The sequence below is a fragment of the Chrysoperla carnea genome, chromosome 1, assembly GCF_905475395.1.
Source record: "Chrysoperla carnea chromosome 1, inChrCarn1.1, whole genome shotgun sequence".
NCBI classification, from domain to species: Eukaryota; Metazoa; Arthropoda; class Insecta; order Neuroptera; family Chrysopidae; genus Chrysoperla; species Chrysoperla carnea.
This window is the reverse complement of record NC_058337.1, coordinates 80,514,338-80,525,681: the sequence shown is the minus strand read 5'-3', so window position 1 is coordinate 80,525,681 and position 11,344 is coordinate 80,514,338.

Below are 11,344 nucleotides of genomic sequence, written 5' to 3'. Positions count from 1 at the left end.
ATTGAATTTGCTTGGAAAAAAGGAGTGTAGGAAATTGCAGTTGTACATTTTATTGTATATATCTTTCCTGAATACCTTTATTTTCTTTTCGTGTTTTCTACTTTTTCTTTTCTTTTCTTTTAAATGTTATATTATTGTCCTTAAAATATTTTCTAATTCATTTATATAAATTAATTTCATTAACCAATTAGTTTCTAATGGACTATAGGTGTCGAATTATAATTTATTATTTATTCTATTATATCTTCTTATATTTTACCTCCATCTACAAACTGGATGCATACAAGTTTTCTTTATGACTTTTAAATGATTCTCTAAGCCTTCATGTTTTGAAATGTTCAATTAGAGACATGTGATTTTTGTTGAAGAATGTATTTTAAAAATTGGAGAAAATTTTGAAATGCTTGGGACATTTAGACTCAATGAGAACACATGATTTTTTAGTGTAGTCCCATGCAAGTGTCAATGGTTTTGACAAGTCTTCATAAGTTCTTGAAACAAAATTTTACAATTATTAAGTGTAAGGATTAAATTTTCACTTTCTGAAAACATAAAAAATTAATCGGAAAGAAGTAAATTACGTGTAAGAAACAACTCAAGCACTTTGTTGAAAACTCTGAGAAAAAGTATTTTGCAACATACATAAAATTGAAGGCATTTTAAAAATAGATAAATAATTTAGCCAAAATTTTAGCTTTGACTGTAAATATATTGAAATATTTAACAATGATGTGGAAAGTTTATTAAATTCAATAGCAGTATTGACAACTTTCTCTTTCTAGATAAGCGTATCATTCTGTTATTTGTAGTTCGATAACTTGTGTAGTACGGTTCGTAGCTTACTAGGACCAGCTGGTCCGGAATGTTTCTTAAACTATAATTTTGGTTTACTGAGGTCTCCAAAAAAGCCAGTAAATTTCACCCTTGTCTCGATTTGAGTTTATGTTTCTCAGTAGTTAAACAGGCTAATTTTGTAATATTGATATATTTCACGCATTTGTATAGAGGTCGTGTGAGTATTTCTCACCAGATTAATTTATCATTTTTAACGAAATCATAAAAAATTATTCTATTTTAAACAAAAATTCTTTTTTTGCTAATTATATTTTTTCTCATACAATTTTTTATGCATAGTTAGCGGAAATAAAAATATAATACTGTATTTTTTATGTAATTTGCCAATTAGAATATTTCTGATTATTTAATTCTTAGAATTACCAATATGTTAATAAAATAATAAATATAAATAAATGTAAAAATTTTACATTAATTAAGCAAATTTTTATTTTTTGTTATTTAATGTGAAAATTTTGATATGCGGATCAAATATCGAAGTGTGATGTTAATGTTTAAAGGTATGTATCTATCGTTTGTTGCATCACATAATAATAAAAACAATAAATTGATAAGTTTTATTTAATCTGTTGGATATATTCCAATAATTCAACTGTTGCTTCATGCTACTTGAATAAAGGGAACAAATATTTCTGTATCTTAATTTTTTTTCTTGCTAGTGTTGCTTTTATTCTCCAACGTACTTCTATATAGATATAACGATGGTTTTCTGAATCGTCTTAAATGCAGTTATATCGTTTATTTATTCTTTCATAGTTAAATTTTATATAGGGGAGAGTTGGTTATTATGTTTTCTACACTGGCAAGACTAAACAATGCTCTCTACTGGTTGTCCAAGACTGTCCACATATTTTGAAATGAAACCTACCTGTTGATAATTGTACTTTCGAGTGAAAAATTCATTTTTGTTAAATTCGATTTAAATTTTTGTGTTCTTTTGTGAAGACATTCATGAATAGTGTAAATTAAACGTATAATATGTTCGACATTTACTTCGCTAATTACTTTAAGACATGCTTATTAAATTATACCATTGCATTTAGTTAAAAGGAAGTAAAAATAATCAAATAAATAAATAAATTGATAAACCTTGGCTAAGGCTTGAAATGAGGTTGGCGAACGAAGGCTTCATTTATTAACCCTGGTTGAGGCTCATGGACTGGTATAAAAAGACTGGATTGCACACTGCATTGTTGGATGATTCCATAGCCAATCAATTCCATTGTCATCCTTGGCATTTCTCACTTGGGATACCAAACGGCTTTGTGCAATCTTTGCCATGTTTCCCTTTTTATAAGTTTCTTCGGTTTTTCAAATCTGAAACAAAAATGAACATTATAAACAAGAATTTCGACAGCTAATCTACCATCTGAGAAAATGATGTGAATTGTACCGAGATTTTAACTTATTCAATGTAGTTACTTTTTAAGAAGTGTGAGCATTTGCCACACCATTTGCCATCACCATCATTTTCTAAGGAAACATATTCGCACCGTGCATGAGCTTTATTTCAAGCGTTGCCATGGTACGTTTTTATGAATAATATACTTTTATGAAGTGTTACTTCACAGATTTTTACAATTGTCAACAGCTACAACTAATTTCTATTTGACATTTATCATACAAATTACATGTAAACAATTGGAGAATAATCATATTTTATATAAAACGAATGAATCATTGTTCATTTCTGCTACTCGCAGCTTTACGATCGACTAAGATATTCCTTCCACAGAGACTATGCATGGTGCAGATACATTGTATAAATATACCCACGTATCTATTCTATATAATATAACAACACGGCCTTCAACTCATATCAAATTATTATTTAAAGCTAAAATTTATTCATGAATTATTATTATAATTATAAATAATGATTTTGTTAAATTTGTCTTTTATAAAATGCTATCTATATAAAATATTATATTTTATTTTACTTGCATATAAATTATATTCACATATTAGATTTTATCTAATAAAGATGTCAATAAATTTCTTTTGCTTTTCTATATATTTTTAACATTTCAACACACAAAAGTGTCTGAGTACCTACTACTATAATTTACATAAGCATGTGTTTGATAAGAAGGTTATTTCAAGGTTGAAATGTAAAGAGAAATAGAAAAGAGAAATAAAAAATTCAAAAAAAAAAAATTAAAATTAGTCTAATACATATATGTAAGTACTATTACAATCTACCCTTAATCAGGACATAAAGTATAAGACATAAAGGTTAGTTTCGAGATAATTTGAGTTGAATATTTATTGAATAATATATTTAAAAAAAATCAAGAGGTGTCGTGGGACACACGGTAGGAACTATATTCCTTTCGCACCTTGGTACATTACAAATGTAGCGCTTACTTTTTTTATTTACAAGATATTTTTCTGAAAATTTAAAGTAATACATTTAGAAGTCACATACTTGTTTGATTCCTTAAAGAATTTAATTTTATCACTACTATTAGTTTTTACTGTATTAAATAATTGTAGTATTAGTTTAAAAAAGACATACTTCTGATTTAGTAGTCAACCCAATATGTACATTACGATTGGTTTGATTGGGATATTTATTATGACATAACATTATAATTGCATTGTACTCAATTTAAATTGTTTTTGTTTTCTTTAATTTCTGATAACTTTCAGACAACTCAATTTTTTCAAATGATAAAACATAAAATTTTGACAAAAAATACAAATTGACAGTTGCAATTAGATTTTTGTATTTTCTCAAAATTAATGCCAACCTGAATCGATTCAAAAAGTTTTAGTTTTCTAAGTAACCTAGATGTGGATTTTTGGTTTTAACTCCCAACCACCAAACAATTATCGTGCGATAAGCAACGTAGTTCCAAAAACATTTAAATTTAATAAGTTTTGATTTTCTTTGATTTGGAACTCCTACTGACCGCAGATAATCTAATGACCTAATTCCAACTGTCCGGTAAAACAAGAGTTAACTGTATGTTAAAAGTGGTAGAAAAGAAATAAGTTAAATAAATTAACTCCAAATAATTATTACAAGTTATAAAAAAGATTTTCACTCCTTTTAAAAAAAATAAAAACTGGTTAAATCAGCTTGAGTTTTTTTCCCAAACGTTAAGATTTATTTCTTGTTACGATTGCTTTTTATTCAAAGGATCCAAAAATTTCGTGCAGTAGTCATTCACTTATGACGTTTTAGATTGATTTAACTAACATACTTATTATATATCTATCTCAAATAATCATTTTGTGATGGAATACCATTCTACCTGAAGTCGAAGTAATATTGTTTCATTGATAATTTTGTTGCCTGTCTAGCGTACCTTTGTATCTCCTTCGTAACGTATCTTCTTTGGCTAAAGTGTAGCCTCCTCAAAAAACATTTACTAACAATAGATAAATAGACGGAAATCAAAGTGCGTTGTTTCGCTTCCAAAGGTTTTCTTCCAAACTATAAATTTGTAAATTAGCTTCACGTTATTGATTTGTTGCACATATCCACCCTCAAAAACTACTAATATGCAAGCCTTTGTTTCTACACAAAATTTTCTTCTCTTTGTCGTGAATCACCCGCTGGGCAATAGGCGAGCTTTGATATATTTTTCACATCGTAGCTGAAAGCAATATTCAAAATAATACCGTCGGATTTGCAAACTAGAGACTGTGGGCTTAAAAATTTCTTCCCGGCTAATAATTTTTATTTACAATCGCTCGGAAACTAAGCGAGTTGCGCAATAGGGAACACTAGTTGTGGATTAAGCGTATATAAGTCTTAAAACTATGCTAGAAATTTTTCCCATTTAGGGCTCAACAAGAACGTAAAAAAATGTATGTATTATTTATATGGCACATCGTCCTGATCCAATTTTATATGAAATTTGATGATTTGACAATGATAACGACGGGTTTCGAACCGAACCAACTGTCGGAATAGATAGAATAGGAAATGAAGTGCTAGCCATTACATCATGGCATGGTGTTCTTTACTTGACCCTGGAAAAATCCACTACGCGATTATCAACACGAATGGTTTTGACAATGGTGATGATGAGAATCGAACTGGAGACTCTCGGAATACCATGACATCATGTTAATAATATTTAATGGTTATAATATTATATACAGTTATTTTATTTTGATAGAAAATTCAAAGACACAGCTTAATTAGAAATCAGCAATGAAAGTGCGGAAAAGTTATACAAATTTTTCATTTAATTTTTTTGGTTCTATTATGTTGAGTTACCCTAATAATTTCCCCAAAAAATTATGTTTTGCAAAATAAATCCAAAGTGTTAAAAAGATCCAAAGTGAGAAATAGTAATATTACGCTAATAATTTTTACTTTGGAATACCCAAACAGGGTTTTTATAGGATCCCGAATGAGATACCTTAAAACCCTCTTGATTCCCTATTTGGTCCGAACAGATATGTGGATGCAATTTCTAGTCAGATTATTAATTAAATATTTTACACATATGAAGAGAAAATTTCAGAGCATTACCGTCATTAATATCGTCTCTAATTGGATATCCAAGAAAATAGCCGTGTATTTATTAATTCGAATAAAGTATTGTAATAAATCTTTGAAATTTGAACAAATGAATAAATAAATGAAATAAATCTATGTATATTGTATAGCATGGTTGTCATAATATGATTATGTCTCATGTACAACAACATGCAATAAGCAATACTGATATGGGTGGATGATACATATAATATTAGTTCACTCACTCAATGTTATTGCTATGTATACGTACAAGTGGTTTCTGAATAAGCAATGTGGAAATGAAATCATCAAATTATCAGTGGAAAGGTGGTAAAACACATAAATGGTATCACAATGGGCTCTATTGCCTATGTGTGTCCTTCGAGGACAGCCAATATAACCTTACCTAACCATACAGGCATGATTTCACCTTCTTTCTTCTTTTCCTTTATCACCTTACACGGTGTTCTTTACTGGAACTTGGAAAACTTTACTACGAGAAAAAGGTTATTATCAAATTTCGATCTGAGGCGTAATTTTCGAGGTATATCGAGATATCTTTCATCCAATCACAAAGCACATGGAGTCATGAATCGGGTAATCAAATATTATTTTATGTTTATGACTACACTAGACATTGTATCTTTATATATATTCGATACACACTTAAATTAATATTTTAAAATGTTGTTTTTGAAAAAATGGTAAGAACCGTTGTCGAGATATATTTTGATTGTTAATATCTTCCTATAATTCCTCAGACGGTGAAACAATTTTGGAACGCTAATCTAATTTTTCACTTATTCCAATCAAATTAAACATTGAACGTTGCATCAAGTCAGACTTTTCTAGATTTTTTTTCCGTTTTCCAGAATGTTTTACAAAACCACTAGTTGAAATTGTCTCCTAATTTGCGAATTCACGGGCAAACAGTAATGTTTACGAAAAAATGTTCCAAACCGAAGTTGTTTATTTTTTGATGAGGCTATTATTTATATTTACACTTTGGTTCTAAGATGGAAGTTTGCAAATTGTTGCAAATTTTACCTTCTTTAAAAACAATTGTGATAGTTTTTGATGAGAAACTAGTTCTTTCAGGTCAAAATCACCAAACACTGAAATAAGGTCAAATATTTTAGGTTTAAACAGGCTTTTCTTATTTTTGGGCATGATCCGGGCGTTTGCCGAGGTCGAAAACTTAGATTTAACATTGCTTCAAATTGCAAACAACATTTAAAAAAAAAAAAAAAAAAAACAAGCATTCCTCATTTGATCCAACATCCACCCCCTTTTCAAGTTTAATTTGATTGAATCAAATAATATAATTAACTGCCTTAAGGAGAGTAAATTTTAATGAACTAATTTTACGTGAGTATAAATTATGTTAAAATTATGTTAATATAAATAAGAACATAATGCTTGAACAATATGACACTATTATTTCAGTTTTATCCGAACATATTTAATCTGAGTGCATCGCTTGATAAAATTCATTCAAAACTATTGTATCGAATTATAGTAAATACATACTTCCTTGCGCCAACACCAACAATAAACAATATTATTTTTGTAAATCGAATATAAAAATTATTCGTAAATAATAAACTTTAGACCCAATCATGATGAAATTCGATAGACATGTTTCCTGCATATAGACGTTTTATATGCAGGTTCTTTATAAGTTAACAGTTAATAATAAACGAACACCAATATTCTCGTTTACATACTTTAGTGAGACCTGTACGCAAAAATTTTATTTAATGCATTTTATATCATTAAAAATCACATTCTATGTTTTCTTATTTAATAAAAGCATGCGTCTAAAGTAATTTTTGTTTTGTTTAAAAAAATTTTTTAGACTAAAAATTGAATGAATTTTCCACCTCCCAAAATTTTATATAGGTATTCATAAAATCTAAGACCCGTCTGTCTAAGCATGATAACTCTAAAACGAAATGAGACATGATTTTTTTTATAGCGTAGTTTGTAAATGAGCAACACAGGTGAAGTGGGTAGCGGATTCATAGGATCCATTTTTTAACCGCAAGAGGGAGAACAAAACTTTAAATGAAAAATGTTTCTTATCTGAAAATAATAAATTTTATTTAGCAACATTTTTTCATAAATATCTTTGTTTTCTCGTGAGGGGCCAAATTAAATTTTCCATTTCCTCGAAAAATATAAAAGAGTTCAAAACTTGTAGGCAGTTTCAAATAGTAAAATTATTGATTTTAATTTCAGATTAAACACTTTCGATAATATTAAGGCGGTCAAAGTTGTCAATTTTCGGAAAAAGCTTCTTTGTTTAAAAATTCGTTTCAAAGCATTGTAGAATTGAATTTTGTTCCCAAAGCATTGTAAGGGTCTTACTCTGGAGTTTGAAATAAATTCAAGGTCGCAATAACAAATTATACAGTTCATACATGTAATAATAATACTGCCTCGATATATTTCGATACTTTTGTCACTTAATGATAATGTACAACTTTTTCATAGACAAAAACTTTAGCACAAAATTCTATTATTGTCGTCTTTTAGACCATGATCACATCACATATCACCACGATGCCTATATGTTGATGATGATGCTTGTATGGTAGTGTTGTTACACATTTTCTATCTGTCTGTCCATCCATCTGTCTATACATATATGTAACACCACCATGTCACATATTATAACACCATCGAAAGCTCCATACATCTCATAAAGTAAAAATGCATCATACTCTCATTCCAGTATCATGAATCCATCACTGGTGCCTGCCGACGTTTGCCCGTGCCATCATCAACCCAATTCTATACAATTTCTCTACTTTTTTTTTTAATCAATTCGTTCATAGCAGATACGATATTTTCACATAGCATAGAATATTTTATGTGGATATCGTCTCATAATAATATCGTGTCTTTTATTCATAAAATGTATCAAATTTTTAAAAATTATTTTTGATTATAGTCAGGGTTGTATTATAACTTAAATATGAATAAAGTAAAAATTTCCATTTAAGTATTTATTATTACAGCTTCGTAAATGTAAAGCATAAACAATAAAATTACTAGAGTGATACCCACCCGCTTCGCTGGGTTTAAAAGTAAAGATTGGTTAAGATTGCTTTCGCTTATCCCCTTTCTATAACACTCGAAATAATGGTAATGATTGTTTTACATAGGTAAAATATATGTATGGTTTTCTATTTTTTAAATGTATAATAGTCGTAATTATTCATTGAGTATATCAGAAGAGATGGCCGTGAAATACTTTATATTGGCTATTTTTACAGATATCTGTAATTTATGGTAATGTTAAATGATTACTTTTACAGAAATCCGTAATTTATGGTAATGTCAAATTAAATTAAATTAAAAAATTTTTTTTATTTTTATTAATATATCTGTATAAACTTTCGCATTTATAATATATAAAGATAATGATGATACTTTAACGACTGGTCTCTTTGTGACAAAAGTCTGTGACCTCAGATAATAAGAGTATTAAATTTAATCGCAAATTGATGTGAGCTTATGTTATTTATGTTACGATAAATGCGATTTTTAATACCTAAAATCTACAAATACCTAAAATCATATTCTATTCATATAAACACAGAACCAATTTACACCAAAGCACGCATAACAAAAATAAACCACTTGTGAAACCACCTTTCGTCTTTGAGAAGTTATATAAACATTTTGATATAGGAAAGAAAGAAACACTGTTGCATGATAATAAACAGTGTTTCAGTCGAGTTAAATCAAGGAAAAAAAACAGATAGATACTTTAATAATAATTAATTTTAATTTATTTATTTTTACCATATTTAGTATTTTGGTAATCGGAGAAGAAAAATAGACTCCGAAAAAATAGGACGAAAATTTTATAGGCCCGGAGTATTGTTGTAATTACGAGTTGGTTGGGTTGAGTTTGTCGACTATAGATAATTTGGGGGGACTCTGAAGTTTTTAGAACTTGCGTTCAAAATGGTACACTATTACAGAAATTAATATTATAAATCTATTGTTTCCGAAATTCTAGTATTAAATATCATTTTAACCATTAATTTACAAAATTATTGTTAATTTAATATACATCTTATTTTGTTACTTGTATTCACATAATTTTCGAAGGTATTTTTATCTTTATTTAATTTTCGTCTTATGTCTATATCTATTTACACTTATGTATCGGTAATCAAATAATGTTTTATTGTAATTGAATATTTAAAAAAAAATTTTGAACTTTGTACACCAATTGCACTATAGCAGAAGTAGTAATATGCTATTTTTTTTGTCTTATTCTTTAATGCGATTTAAAATCTGAGATTATGCGATTTAAAATCTGTTTTCAGCAAACGTATTTTAAGAAAACGTAACTGTTATCATGAGATTGAAAGCGGTAGTCAATATTTGAGCTGATCAAGCGACATTATAATGCCTGATCATAGTATATGTATACGATTATCTTCAGTTTTTATACATTGTAAGAAACGTATGGCATTTACTACAATGCTGGTATGATATAGAAACGGATACTATAGTATTTATGTTAGCATAAGTAATATTACAGTATATAATAGGGCTATCCGCAAGAAGTATTGTAGGTATCGCCAACCAGTATGGGCCTGACACCCATACTGCATTGACTCGCCCGCCATAACTATTGCTAATGATACTGTTCCCTCAATGTTCAAATCAGAGCGTCGTGATATTCACATTTCTTACCGTGTACTACCACAAATACTAAACATATTTTGGCTAAAAATGACACAATTGTCTGAGCTCTATATTTAAAAAATAAACATAGAACATTATGTCTGTGGCATCACAAATTTGGAAAGTTGAATCCTGACACAAGAAGACCAAGAGAAAATAAGAAGATTTTAACGAAAGATCATAAGAAGGATATATGGTGCAATCCGAACCAACAAAGAAATCCAAGAGATCCTGAAGGGAGAAGATATTGTGAAGTTCATCATATCATAGATGCTCAGATGGTTCGGACTTGTGCACAGAATAAAGGAAGGAAGGATACCCAAGTTATCAAGTTATGGTTGGATCAAGTTATCGACGACCTGAAAGTGATGCAAGTCACTGGATGGGGATCCGGGATCCGTCAAGTATCAAGCAATCTGGAGGAGAGTGGTTGAAAAAGCCAAAGCTCACCCCGGGCTGTAGTGCCTATTGGATGGCATGGATTATTGCACAAAATAGTAAACAAAATTTGGTCTGAGTATATGACGCGCTTGAGACACATAAAGAACAAAAATAAAATTCCATTGTATTTGGATGGTTAGCATAACGGTTATTTGATATTTCATATAAGAAATATCGAGAATTAAAAACTTGATATTAAAAAAAAATTTTTAAATACGCTCTTTATCGAAAAAAATTCATGGATCAAGCCATATTTATAATCAAGACTTATACTTGGAAACTATACATCTGATTTAATTTTTTGGTATTATATATTGTATTCCCTAACAACAGATATAACAACGGCTCATATACCGAGATAATATGAAAAAAAAATTCCTGTTCATCAACTCACTAATAATCCTTTTTTCTTCGTATGTGCAATATATATATATTTAGTAAAAAGTATACATATTCTAACTCATGTATGTAAAACACACATGCCAGAGAAAAAATGAGTATACCCCTTAGCTCCCTTAACTCCATCTACAACACCCCGTCTCGCTCCACAACACATATTTAGTTCAATCATTCGTCGTTGATGATCACGACTGAAAGTATAAGCAAAGCTATATGTATACAGAGCTATATGAAAATCCCCCCACATCATTACATTTTATTCAGATGGTAGCTGAGAGTAACCACCTAGGAGGCTAGGATCTCCTTGCATGCATATCTATGTATGTATGTATGTATGTATGTAATGTATGTATGATGTCTCTATTCAATATTTTAATGAAGTTTTTTTTAATTTTTATTTTTTTTGAAAATATTATTTTTATATGTTATCAGATTGGATACTTTTTTCTCTATATGTTA